This window comes from Hyla sarda, chromosome 1, assembly GCF_029499605.1.
Source record: "Hyla sarda isolate aHylSar1 chromosome 1, aHylSar1.hap1, whole genome shotgun sequence".
NCBI lineage: Eukaryota > Metazoa > Chordata > Amphibia > Anura > Hylidae > Hyla > Hyla sarda.
Window position 1 is genome coordinate 538,820,368 of NC_079189.1, and position 15,018 is coordinate 538,835,385.

Consider the following 15,018-nt stretch of genomic DNA (forward strand, 5'->3'; position numbering starts at 1 on the left):
TAACAATTCTTACAGTGATAATAATGATGATGCAGGCCATTGTGCTACTGTTATGACTTTGGTAGGGACGACAGAGAATTGACTTGTAGACATAGAAGTGACTTACAGATTAGATATGGCTGCAGACTTGTAGGCTTTGGTCTAGCTGTACTGAGCTGAACTTGTACAGGCACTAAGAGCAGGAACCAAGAGAACAAGTGTGGAGACTGCAGCCCTTTATATATCAGGGGGCTGGACTAAAGCCCATTGGTAGCTGGTTGCCTGTGGTTACCTGTGCCTCTGGAACTCTGGGTATCAGGTGATCACATATCACAAGACCATGTCACATGACCATAGGAAGGTCCTATATAGTTTAAACATCCTAATAGCCTTTGCATATTGCTTATATTCACTGTACAATACCGATAATAAACATACAGAATTAATGTACAATAGAAATCATAATAATGACCTATGAGAGTCCTGTGGACTTGAGGGACTCTATCTGAGGGGACTTTAGGACTGTACAGAACCACGTTCTGTACCGGGACACGACAAATATATCTCTGTTGAGTTTGTCAAATATATTTTGACACAACTCTATTATTCATTGCTTTTCTTTTGGCCAATTACTTATATCACATTTATTTCATATTGCTGCACCCAGGTTGTTATCACTTATCCTGGTTTGTCAATGTTTCCCGTAGGGCTCAGAATCTGCTAGCTCCACTTATTGTTTAATTCATTACAGACCATGATGCAGCAAACTGTATCTTGACATTATCAACAGTATGTGATGTGTTAAATGTCAATTTATAATTGTCTACATTTGTTATATAATGCATTAAATATGTTATCTCTGTAGACACTTTTAGCTGTTAGGTTATCAAAGCAAACTAACTTTTCCTTGTGCTTAGTAGTTAAAAGCAATTTGTCTACTCAGTTGCTGTACACACTGTTGGACAGTTGATGGTGGTTGGCAGGTTTTTTAAAATTGTCCTTTTATTTCTGAGGCACAGCCGAGCTGCTTCAGTGCCGTACCCTGGCATTCCTTCTTTCTCGCCCACACCTTCAAGCTCCTCCTTGACTCACATACATCATTGAAGAAAAAAAGCTTGTTGGGTGGTGCAAGTTAGGAGGCACGTGGCACTTCTTGACACTTGGCTGAGATTTTTATTTTTTTTATTTTAAAAATCTACCAACCACCATCAGCTGGTCAGCAGTGTCTACAGCCACGGAGTTGACAGATTCCCTTGAAATGTCAAGAAAAAGTTTGTCAAATCTGTAATTTCTCTATTGCTCAAAAAACATTCAAGTGAAATCAATGAACCCTTTACTATGTCTTTATTATATACATTGCCTAAAGCATAAATATAGTTTAATGGGATCAACAATATTTTTGACTGTTATTTCTTTTAAACTATTATATTGACTATTACAGATAGGTCATAGTAGAAGTACAGTAATACCTATACAAATTTATGACATCTTGCAGTTCAATATGTTCAAAGATGTATCATGTGAGATTACCAGCTTTTTACAGCAGCATGAGATTGTGAGCGTAAAGGTCACAATACATATTAGTCAAAAGGTGCAGGAACCTGCCAACTATGGCAGGATTAGCCAGCTGCATAATGTGTATGGGGACCTTATGGCTCTTCCTGTTAGAGAAGGATAGGGAATGTTGGATTTCAATTGCATGACCCTTATGTAATCCAAGAGATAAGCTACCTGAAGGGGTTTTCAGTGGCTTACCCTTCCTTCCTTTATTAAGGAAACACATGTATGTTCAGCTGACCCGAATGTTCATGTACATGTGGTGAATGTTTGGCCAAAAATTATCGAAAGTGTATGGGCACCTTTACTGTATACATTGTATTTGTGTAAACATTCATGCTGGATATATGTACATGACATTACGTGTTCTGAAAGGCTGTTAGGGTATTGTGTTGAATCGGTTTCATGAGCAATGGAAATCCTTATCTAAACTAGCAGAAAGGTAATGTGGGATACATCTGCATGTTGAAGACTTGGTAACTAGAGATGGATGAGCCTTTTAAAAATTCTGTTCAGACAGAACTAGTTCACACTAGTACTTCATATTACTTTTAATATATTTCTCAGGCTGGTGCACTTGACCGAACCTAGGAATCTTCCCCCAACTCTATAAAGCAAGCCAACTGCTGTTCACTGTGCTGGCTTACTGCCAATTGCCAATTGTTACAGAGATTTACCAGCAAAACCCGGAAAGTATTTGGCGGTGTGCCAGGAACTTTCTGCTTCTGGCTAGGAGTAAGCACAAATGCTGGAGACTTGAGGTATGTTTGGTATTTATTAATGTATTTATTTATTTTTCTTAATTTTTTATTATTAACTTTTTTTGTACAAGAAGACACACTACTTCAGATCAAGAACAGAAGAAGGAAGACTTTTTTTTTTTTTTACTTAATAAAAAGATTAATTAAAGACCTTACGTTTTTTTTTCCCCCAATATTTAATTTAAACTTGTATCCCAATATCCACTGGCATCTGGGATAGTTGGAAAAGCCCGATACTATCAGGCCCATAGTATCATAAAAAAAAAAGTTTAGGACTGGGCTGTAGCAGGATGGAATTATTAGGATGGCAATAGCCAAAATAAATGACCCTTGCCACCCAGGTTGGTTATGGAAAATGGGTGGAGACCTAAGCTTATTTTTCATAAATAAAATAATTAAATACATATATAGTCTCTCCCTTTGTTTTACCACTATGAAGGCACAAACCAAACAGCAGCAACCTTTCATTCATTAACCCTACAATATTACTGGTCCTCTGACAATAAACTGTGTCCTTCAGAGATGCATCTACACTGTGGAGGGGGTATGAATGAGTAGTAAGATTCTCTAGATTAAATTTATATACCATAGAAGAGTATACATATAGGGGTTGTCTAACATAGCCACCACCTTTAATCCTGGAACTTTCTGGCTCATTGAGTCAAACCAGATTATGATTTAAAGTGGTTCTCCGGTGGAAAACTATTTAAATTTTTTTTTATTAACTGGTGCCAGAAAATTAAATAGATTTGTAAATTACTTCTATTAAAAAAATCTTAATCCTTCCAGTACTTATTAGCTGCTGAATACTACAGAGGAAATTATTTTATTTTTGGAATACAGAGCTCTCTGCTGATATCATGACCACAGGGCTCTCTGCTGACCTCTCTGTCCATTTTAAGAACTGTCCAGAGTAGGAGAAAATCCCCATGGAAAACATATGATGCTCTGGACAGTTCCTAAAATGGACAGAGATGTCAGCAGAGAGCACTGTGGTCATGATGTCAGCAGAGAGCACTGTGTTCCAAAAAGAAAATAATCTCCTCTGTAGTATTCAGCAGCTAATAAGTACTTGAAGGATTGAGATTTTTTAATAGAAGTAATTTACAAAACTGTAACTTTTTGGCACCAGTTGATAAAAAATGTATATATTTTCCAACGGAGTACCCCTTTAACCCCTTAAGGACCCATGACGTACCAGTACATCAGGACACCCTGGGTCTTAAGGACCCATGACTTACCAGTACATCATGGGTAATTCCGGTCCGCCCTGTGCGCCAAGCAGGGACCGGACCGGGGTGACTGCTGATATTGATCAGCAGGCCCCCCACACAAATGCCCAGGGGGATCGCCGCAAATCGCCAGTGAATTCACACTGGCGATTAGCGCAATTCCGGGTCATACAGGTCTATGGTGACCCGGTGACCTGGAAAATATGGGGGATCAGGGTTGTCCAAGACACCCACGTGCCCCCTGAAGGGATAGTAGTGAGGTGGCAGGGGTGCCACCCCTCCTATCCCTGCTATTGGTCGTATAGATGTGACGACCAATAGCAGATCAGGGGCGGGGGGTTAACTTTCGGTTTCCCCGTTCTGCCCAACCACAATAGGTGGGGAAGAACGGGGAAAACGAGGAGGACCGGCGCCGAAGTCCGCTTACCCATCCGGTGGCAGCGGAGGCGACGATTGACGGTGGAGTTCGGCGGGCGGCAATGACGTGCGGCTGGCTCCCAGGATCGTACGGAAGCCGGTGAGTTGCCTAGCAACATCTGGAGGGCTACAATTTGAGACCACTATACAGTGGTCTCTAAACTGTAGCCCTCCAGATGTTGCAAAACTACAACTCCCAGCATGCCCAGACAGCTGTTTGGGCATGCTGGGATTTGTAGTTTTGCAAAAGCTGGAGGGCTGCAGTTTGAGCCCACTATACATTGGTCTCTAAACTGTAGCCCTCCAGATCTTGCAAAACTGCAACTCCTAGCATGCCCACACAGCTGTGGGAGTAAAATGCTCTGCGGGTTCACAACAAGACTCAGGAGTGAGAGCGCTCTATGTACATTTGAGGCCTAAATTGGTGATTTGCACAGGGGTGGCTAATTTTACAGCGGTTCTGACATAAACGCAAAAAAAAAAAAGAAATTCCCACATGTGACCCCATTTTGAAAACTACACCCCTCACAGAATGTAACAAGGGGGATAGTGAGCCTTAACACCCCACAGGTGTTTGACACATTTTTATTAAATTTGGATGGGAAAATGAAAAAATACTTTTTTTTCACAAAAATTCTGGTGTTACCCTAAATTTTTCATTTTCACAAGGGAAAATAGGAAAAAATCCCCCCAAAATGTGTAACCCCATTTCTTCTGAGTAAGAACATACCCCGTATGCGGATGTAAAGTGCTCTGCGGGCGAACTACAATGCTCAGAAGAGACAGAGCGCCATTGGGCTTTTGAAGAGAAAATTTGTCCGGAATTGGAGGCCACGTGTGTTTACAAAGCCCCCATAGTGCCAGAACAATGGACCCCCCCCCCCACATGTGACCCCATTTTGGAAACTACACCCTCATGTAATGAGCATTTAGACCCCACAGGTGTCTGGCAGATTTTTGGAACAGTGGTCCGTGAAAATGAAAAATGTCATTTTTCATTTGCACAGCCCACTGTTCCAAAAATCTGTCAAACGCTAGTGGGATGTAAATACTCACTGCACCCCTTATTAAATTCTGTGAGGGGTGTAGTTTCCAAAATGGGGTCACATGTGGGGGGTACACTGTTCAGGCACCACGGGGGGCTTTGTAAACGCACATGGCCCCTGATTTCCATTCCAAATAAATTCACTCTCCAAAAGCTCAATGGCACTCCTCTTCTGAGCATTGTAGTTCATCAGCAGAGCACTTGATGTCCACACATGGGGTATTTCCATACTCAGAAGAAATGGGGTTACAAATTTTGGGGGTAATTTTTTCCTATTACCTCTTGTAACAATTTGGGGGAAAACCAGCATTTTAGTGAAATTTTTTTATTTATTTATTTCATTTACACATCCAACTTTAGCAAAAAGTCGTAAAACACCTGTGGGGTGTTAAGGCTCACTGTACCCCTTGTTAGGTTCCTTGAGGAGCGAGTTTCCAAAATAGTATGCCATGTGGGTTGTTGCTTGCTGAGCTGGCACCATAGGGGCTTCCTAAATGTGGCATGCCCACCATAAACCATTTCAGCAAAATTTGCTTTGTAAAAACCAAATGTGACTTCTTCTCTTCTGAGCATTGTAGTTCGCCCGCAGAGCATTTTACGTCCTAACATGGGGTATTTCCATACTCAAAAGTTATGGGGTTGCAAATTTTGGGGGGCATTTTCTCCCATTACCTTTTGTAAAAATGGTAAATTTGGGAAAAAAACTGCACTTTAGTGAATTTTTTTTTCCCATTTACAAATCCGACTTTAATGAAAAGTCGTCAAACACCTGTGGGAGGTTAAGGCTCACTGGACCCCTTGTCACATGCCTTGAGGGGTGTAGTTTCCAAAATGGTATGCCATGTGGGTTTTTTTCTGCTGTTCTGGCACCATAGGGGCTTCCTATATGTGACATGCCCCCCAAAACCCATTTCAGCAAAATTCTCCAAAATCCCATTGTTGCTCCTTCCCTTCTGAGCCCCCTACTGCGCCCGCCGAATACTTGACATACACATATGAGGTATTTCCTTACTTGAGAGAAATTGGGTTACAAATTTTGGGGGACTTTTATTACCCCTTGCAAAAATTCAAAAACTAGGTCTACAAGAACATGCGAGTGTAAAAAATGAAAGTTTTAGAACTTTCATCTTCACTTTGCTGCTATTCCTGTGAAACACCTAAAGGGTTAACACACTTACTGAATGTCATGAATGTGGAGGATGGGGGACTGAAGTGCTGTTGTGGTTTCTTGGGATGGGTTGGCTCCCTCCCCCCGTCCTTTCCCGCTTTGGGTAGCGGTTTCCCCTCCTCCCCCCTTTTTTCTTTGGGGGTGGGGGTGGGGACAGGGGGGCGTGTTGTTATATAGATGAGGGCCGGTGGATAGGGTGGGGCCCGGATGCTTTATGCTACTCAAGGACAATGGTCATAGTAAAGACTGGGAACCCCAATTTGTGGATCATTTCTCATATGATATTCCCCCAATTCTGATAACAGCAACCCAGAGACGGTGAGTTCAGGGGATCATTGCCGGTGAGTTGCCTACAGACATTCCAGCCTGGACTTTCAAGTACGGTAGAAGACAGTGGAGGTATGTCAGGGGAGGATGGAGTTGGAGGCAAGACAAAAGTTCTGGCTATAAAATAGACTAAGCTTATTTCTCTTCTTTGCTGTCCCTCCCCCCCTCAGACTACCGCAATATACAGTTAGCAGAGGAGAAGGGACGCTGGTGAAAATATGCCCCCCAAGGCTAATGTACGAAGATCTGTCTCCCCTAAAGGGGATAGTAGGGTAGGCAAAATTGATACGTTTGTGAAAGCTTCTTCAGGGTGGACTTAAACGAGAAGTAATAAGAACTCGCCCCTTAAAGCTGAAATGGAGAATTCAGGCTCTCGTTTTGCCATAGTACAGGACATCTCTGACGGTGGGAAGGAGGAGATGGGAGGAGCCAAAAAAATCCAATATAGAGAGAATCTTGAAAGAAGTCCAGAGGTGTAATCAGTCCCTGGCCGTCCTTCACACTCAGGTTGGATCTTTGGCTTCTGACCTCTCTATAATTAGAGATGAGACGAAGAAAATTCGTGACCGTACTAAAGTAATTGAAAAGGCACTCCCGGTAGTGGAAAAAGAAGTCTCTGTCTTAGTAGAAGAGTCTAAAGTTTTAAGGAAAGAAGTGGGGGAGTTGAAGACAAAAGTTATAGATCTTGAGGACAGATCAAGAAGGGCAAATATCAGAATGGTGGGGTTCCCAGAGGATGTGGAAAATGGTGACATCAGATCTTTTTGCTCCACTTGGTTGAAGGATTTGGTTGGTCAGCAAGACCTGTCCGTAATGTTTGGGTTGGAGCGTGTTCATCAGGTCCCGGCTAGGAGACCCCCACCCGGATACCCCCGAGGACTATTATAGTTAAGCTAATTAGCTCTAATGATTGGGACATTATAATGCGGAAGGCACGAGAGAGAGGTCAGCTTCTCTGTAATGGGGCGAAAGTGTCCATATATCCGGACTATGCAAGGGCCACCCAAATTAAAAGGGCATCTTTTAGAGATATAAAGAGACGGATGGTGGCAGCCAAAGTTAAGTTTTCATTGATATTCCCTGCCAAGCTTCGAGTGATGTATAATGATAGAGTATATTTTTTTACTGATTGTGTAGAGGCGGGGAATTGGATCCCCCACTAAGGGATAAAATTATAATTCTTTTTTTGTTTCTAGGTACTTGTTCGGCCGATTCTGGGGCGGACGGATCCCGGACTTTGTTGGGTCTGTCTGAACCGGAAGAGGGCAGGGAAAGAAAATGTGTCTATTTACTGGGTGACGTAGGCTAGAGACCAGCTGGGTGACGTAGCTGGGTGGCGTAGGATAGAGACCAGCTAATGCTAGCAGGTCATGTGATGGGAGGGGGGTGGGATTGCCAGAAGGGGGGAACGGTTGTTTTTTTTTTCTTTTTTCTTTTTTTTAAATATATATATACTCGTGAGGGATAAAATAAAGATATGCTTCTGGAATGTGAGGGGAATGGCGAAGTGACTTAAGAGAGTGGCTATTTTTGACAGGGTTCAAAGTAATTTGCCAGCAATTATTTGCCTGGTTGAATCTCATGTCACCAAGGAATCTGAGAGTAACATTTCCAGACGATGGTCCCAAGTGGAGATCCACTCCTCGGCATCCAGCTATTCAGCTGGGGTTTATGTTTACATAGGGCCATCACAGTTAAGATTTTTTTCTAAAAAAGTAGATCAAAGAGGACAGTATGTTTTCTTGCATCACAAATTTTTTGATTGGGAGGGATTGCTGGCCGTCTTAAGTTCCCCGCCATTTTCCACTCATCCTATATTAGATTTAATTCTTTTTTTTAAAAAGAGAAAGAGCACCTTCCTCTATATTTGGTAGGGGATTATAATTGTGTGTTGAGTCCCACTCAGGATAGATCCTCAACTAGGGTGGGAAAAGAGTCTGAAACTCCCCTCCTTAAATTATGTGTAGAGATGGGTTAGAGAGACCCGTGGCGTTTAATGAATCCTGATAGGAGGGTGTTTTCTTGTTTCTTGGCCTCCCATAAAGTCGCATTGCGGTAATGGAACTGGGAATTGGGGATCAGTAAAATCAGGGGAGAGAGTCTTCAGTTTTAATTCACACTGGTTGAATCTGATAGGGGGTAAGAAAGAAATAGTGAAAGAGTTATGTGAATGTTGGGAACTGAATAAGAACTCAGCCCCTTACCCGGTAGTGTGGGATACTCTTAAAGCAATACTGAGGGGGATTCTGTATAGGGCGATACAAAGGAAAAATAAGGAATTTAATAAAGCCGAACAGTATTTGAGGGAGAAGGTTAGGGAGGCAGAGGAAAGATATGAAGTAGAGCAATCTGAAAAGAATTTTAGGGAATTAGAAATAGGGCAAGGGAAGCTATCAGACTACCACTTGGAGAAATCACAGCATAAGATTTTTTTTCTCGGGCCAGAGGGATTTTGTATGAGGAGCTCGCCCCGGAAAATTGTTGGCCAACTTAGTTAGGGCCCAAAGGGAAAGAAGCGAAATTTTAGCACTGCAGGATGAAAATGGAGACATCCAAACATCACAGGAGGAGCTACAGAAGATAGCCCGACAGTACTATCAACAACTATACAGCTCAGAGGAGCTCACAGGAGAAGGCGAGATAGAGGAATATTTAGAAGAGATTGAACTACCAGCAGTAGATAAGGGTAGCCTTGATAGTCTTAATAAACAGATTACTGTAGAAGAATTGGAGAAAGCCCTAGAGGGATGTTCGGCCTCTTCAGCACCAGGGCTGGATGGCCTACCCTATTCAATATATAGGAAATATAAGGAGGTATTATTACCTATTTTTTGTACAGTCTTGGGGGAGGAGATTTGCCTCCCTAAATGCTGGAAACTAAAATAGTCTTAATACTTAAAGAGAAAGATTGTACAAGGATGGAATCCTATCGTCCTATATCTTTGATAAATTCAGATGCAAAGATTCTGGCGAAACTTTTGGCCACAAGACTATCTCCTCTTCTTTCCGATTTAGAAGGAGTTGAGCAAACCGGATGTGTTCCGGAGCGCTCAATTCATAGTAATCTAGTTCGATCAATGGTTAATATACAGTTGGGCTCTGATCCCTTCCGCTCAACCCTGTCACTGGATGCCATGAAGGTATTTGACAGGGTGGAGTGGAGATTTTTATGAAAGGTCCTTAAAAAATTTGGTATAGAGGGGGAGATGGTTGAATTGTTTAAGTTGCTATATAAAAATCCTAGGGCCAGGGTCGCAGTAAATGGATCCCTTTCAACTCAAGTGACTATTTGACAGGGTACAAGGCAGGGCTGCCCGCTTTCACCTATGCTATTTGTCCTTTTCTTGGAGCCATTGGCGATGAAGTTAAAAAAGAGGAAGCTCTGAGGGGATTTGGGATTAAAGGAATTGAAGAGAAAATCCTTATGTACGCTGACGATATTCTTCTGTTCTTAGAAAATGCGTCTGTAAGGGTCCCAGAAGCAATTAGGTTGGTTGAGGAATTTGGGAGAGTATCTGGCCTTAAAATTAACTGGGCTAAATTGTTTTTAATGCCATTAGTTCCAGGCAATGTCAACGGTGCAATGGGGGTAAGGGTCCTCAAAGAAGACGAGAGTTTGGATTACTTAGCAATTAACCCCTTAAGGACATAGGGCGTATCCATACGCCCCCGTTTCCAAGTCCTTAAGGACCGAGGGCGTATGGATACGCCCTGAGCATTTCCGGCCCCCACCGCTAGCCGGAGGGGAGCCGGATGCCTGCTGAAATCGTTCAGCAGGCATCCCGGCATATCGCCCAGGGGGGTCATTATGTCCCCCCATGTCGGCGATTGCCGCAGATCGCTGGACAATTCAGTCCAGCGATCTGCGGCAGATTCCGGGTCAATCGGGTCTCCAGTGACCCGATGACCTGGAATTACTGGCTGATCGGGGTCGTCAGAGACGGCCCCGAACAGCCATTGCCAGCAGGGGTGAGGTGGCACTGGTGCCACCTCACGATCGCCCTGATTCGTCGGCCGGATTACCGGCCGACCAATCAGGGCGCCTGCTGCGGGTGTCACTCCCGCAACCCGCTCCGCCCCTCTTCCGGAGGACGTGAGCGGGTGAGGGAAGACGACCCCCGGTGCTGGGGACCCCGATGCCCGGCGCCCCTGTTGGGATCGGGGCCCCAGGAGCAGCGGCGGCGGCGGAGACGACGAGGGACTGACCTGTGCTGCTGGATCGTTGGAGGTGAGTGACAGCCTCCTGCTGTTGCTTAGCAACAGCTCCCAGCATGCAACAAGGGCATGCTGGGAGCTGTAGTTATGCAACAGCAGGAGGCAGACCACCACAACTCCCAGCATGCCCTTATGGGCATGCTGGGACTTGTAGTTTTGCAACAGCTGAAGGCACATTCTTTCTATGTAAAAGTGTACCTTCAGCTGTTGTGTAACTACAACTCCCAGCTTGCACAATCAGCTAAAGTGCATGCTGGGAGTTGTAGTGGTGCATCTGATGGTTGCATAACTACAACTCCCAGCATGCCCGTTGGCTGTCGGTGACTGCTGAGAGTTGTAGTTTTGCAACAGCTGAAGGCACACTGAGTTAAGTAGTAAACCAGTGTGTCTCCAGCTGTTGCATAACTACAATCCCCAGCATCCCCAGCCAATGTAGTATGCCTCCGGCTGTTGCATAACTACAAGACCCAGCATGCCCTTCCGCTGTCCGTATACATGCTGGGGGTTGTAGCTTTTGCAACAGCTGAAGGCACACTGGTTGCAAAACACTGAGTTTGTTACCAAACTCGGTGTTTCACAACCTGTGTGTCTCCAGCTGTTGCAAAACTACAACTCCCAGCATGCACTGATAGACCGTCCATGCTGGGAGTTGTAGTTTTGCAACAGCTGGATGTTCCCCCCCCCAATGTGAACGTACAGGGTACACTCACATGGGCGGAGGATTACAGTAAGTATCCGGCTGCAAGTTTGAGCTGCGTCAAATTTTCTGCCGCAGCTCAAACTGCCAGCGAGAAACTACTGTGAACCCCCGCTCGTGTGACTGTACCCTAAAAACACTACACTACACTACCACAAAATAAAATAAAAAGTAAAAAACACTACATATACACATACCCCTACACAGCCCCCCTCCCCTCCCCAATAAAAATGAAAAACGTCTGGTACGCCACTGTTTCCAGAACGGAGCCTCCAGCTGTTGCAAAACAACTACTCCCAGTATTGCCAAATAGCCACTGACTGTCCAGGCATGCTGGGAGTTTTACAACAGCTGGAGGCACCCTATTTGGGAATCACTGGCGTAGAATACCCCTATGTCCACCCCTATGCAATCCCTAATATAGGCCTCAAATGCGCATGGCACTCTCACTTTGGAGCCCTGTCGTATTTCAAGGCAACAGTTTAGGGCCACATATGGTGTATCGCCGTACTCGGGAGAAATTGGGCTTCAAATTTTGTGGGGTATTTTTTGCTATTACCCTTTTTAAAAATGTAACATTTTTGGGAAAACAAGCATTTTAGGTTAAAAAAAAATTTTTTTTTTTACATATACAAAAGTCATAAAACACCTGTGGGGTATAAAGGTTCACTTAACCCCTTGTTACGTTCCCCGAGGGGTCTAGTTTCCAAAATGGTATGCCATGTGTTTTTTTTTTGCTGTCCTGGCACCATAGGGGCTTCCTAAATGCGGCATGCCCCCAGAGCAAAATTTGCTTTCAAAAAGCCAAACGTGACTCCTTCTCTTCTGAGACCTGTAGTGCGCCAGCAGAGCACTTTTCACCCCCATATGGGGTGTTTTCTGAATCGGGAGAAATTGGGCTTCAAATTTTGGGGGGTGTTTTCTGCTATTACCCTTTTTAAAAATGTAAAAATTTTGGGAAACCAAGCATTTTAGGTAAAAAAAAATTAAAAATGTTCACATATGCAAAAGTCGTGAAACACCTGTAGGGTATTAAGGTTCACATTACCCCTTGTTACGTTCCCCGAGGGGTCTAGTTTCCAAAATGGTATGCCATGTGTTTTTTTTTTGCTGTTCTGGCACCATAGGGGCTTCCTAAATGCGACATGCCCCCAGAGCAAAATTTGCTTTCAAAAAGCCAAATGTGACTCCTCCTCTTCTGAGACCTGTAGTGCGCCAGCAGAGCAATTTTCACCCCCATATGGGGTGTTTTCTGAATCGAGAGAAATTGTGTTTCAAATTTTGGGGGGTATTTTCTGCTATTACACTTTTTAAAAATGTAACATTTTTGGGAAACCAAGCATTTTAGGTAAAAAAAAATATAATTTTTTTTACATATGCTAAAGTCGTGAAACACCTGTGGGGTATTAAGGTTCACATTACCCCTTGTTACGTTCCCTGAGGAGTCTAGTTTCCAAAATGGTATGCCATGTGTGTTTTTTTGCTGTTCTGGCACCATAGGGGCTTCCTAAAGGTGACATGCCCCCCAAAAACCATTTGACGCTCCTTCCCTTCTGAGCCCTCTACTGCGCCCGCTGAACAATTAACATAGACATATGAGGTATGTGCTTACTCGAGAGAAATTGGGTTTCAAATACAAGTAAAAATTTTCTCCTTTTTACCCCTTTCAAAAATTCAAAAATTGGGTCTACAAGAAAATGCGAGTGTAAAAAATGAAGATTTTGAATTTTCTCCTTCACTTTGCTGCTATTCCTGTGAAACACCTAAAGGGTTAATACACTTACTGAATCTCATTTTGAATACTTTGGGGGGTGTAGTTTTTATAATGGGGTCTTTTATGGGGCATTTCTAATATGAAGACCCTTCAAATCCACTTCAAACGTGAACTGGTCCATGAAAAATAGCGAGTTTGAAAATTTTGCAAAAAATGTCAAAATTGCTGCTGAACTTTGAAGCCCTCTGGTGTCTTCCAAAAGTAAAAACTCATAAATTTTATGATGCAAACATAAAGTAGACATATTGTATATGTGAACCCAAAAAATATATATTTTGAATATCCATTTTCCTTACAAGCAGAGAGCTTCAAAGTTAGAAAAATGCAAAATTTTCATTTTTTTCATCAAATTTTGGGATTTTTCACCAAAAAAGGATGCAAGTTACCATAAAATTTTACCACTAAGTTAAAGTAGAATATGTCACGAAAAAACTATCTCGGAATCAGAATGATAACTAAAAGCATTCCAGAGTTATTAATGTTTAAAGTGACAGTGGTCAGAATTGCAAAAAACGCTCCGGTCCTTAAGGTGAAAAAGGGCTCGGTCCTTAAGGGGTTAAATTAGCACCGTCAAAAGATTCCTTTATCCAGCTTAACCTTAATACATTACTGAGTAAGCTTAGGAAAAAAGTAGATGCTTTGGTCAAATTGCCTCTTTCAATTGCAGATAGGATCGGGCTAATTAAAATGGTAGTACTCCCCAAAGTATTATATGTAATGGGTGCAGCCCCTTGTTGGATCCCAGGGAAGTGGTTCCGGGGTTTGGAAGCCCCAATGGGTAGGCTTATTTGGGGGAGAGGTAGGGTACGTAGGAAATATAACAGGTGGGTCCATTTTGAAGGAGAAGGCGGAGGAGGGAACCGGAGTTTAGGTTGTATTTCTTGGCAAAGAACCTCCAAAATATTAGACGGAGGTGGAGTGAAGCACTGTGGGGGGATTTATTGAGAATTATAGAGGGCACTATGAGAGTTTTTGAATTTGTTGAAGTAGGCCTTCCAGTGAGGATGGAATTGGAGCACATTTCACCGTTAGGATTATTTAGAAAAACCTGTCAAGAAGTTAAATAAAGATTTAATATAGAAGGAAGTATAAGTAACACATTATTATGGGATAATATTCACTTTGAACAATTTAAAGGTTTAGGAAGTGATTTTTGGAAAGGTAAAGGGGTTAAATATGTGGCACAGTTTTTCCAAAATGGAGAGATAAAGACATTTGAAACACTAAAGAGTGAGTATGGATTGCGGAATGAACATAAACTTTGGTATATTCAATTGTGTGAAGCATATAGATACATTGAAAGGAGAAATGTAAAATATGTACACACATGGTGGTAGAATATATGAATTTGGAAGGAGGTGGGAAGTTATAATATATACATAGGTTACTTCTCAAAACTGCTCCCATCAATTTTCAGGAAAATAAAAAAGGAGGTGGGAAGAAGCATTTGGCCCGATTCCTGGTGAAATATGGGAAGGTATATTGATGAATGCTAAAAAAAGACATCAAATTATGCAAATAAGAATAGTTTATCAACTGTATTATTCACTGTTACAGTTAAAAAATATAGGGAGCTGGAAGAATGCAGTTTGCCCTAAGTGTGGTACAATGGACGTGGATTTAATTTATTTGCTATAGGTATGTCCAAAGGTTAAAGATTTCTGGGCTAAGGTATTTCAGATGATTTGAAATAAATTGAACTTAGAGAAAGATTGGTTGGGGATTGAGGTCATTCTTGGAGACCTTAGTAGGGTTAAGAAAGGCCGAGAATTATTGAATCAAATTTTTATGTTAGCTAAGGTGGTAGTTCTGAGAGGGCTTTCTGTAATAGGGGTCCTAATGTAAT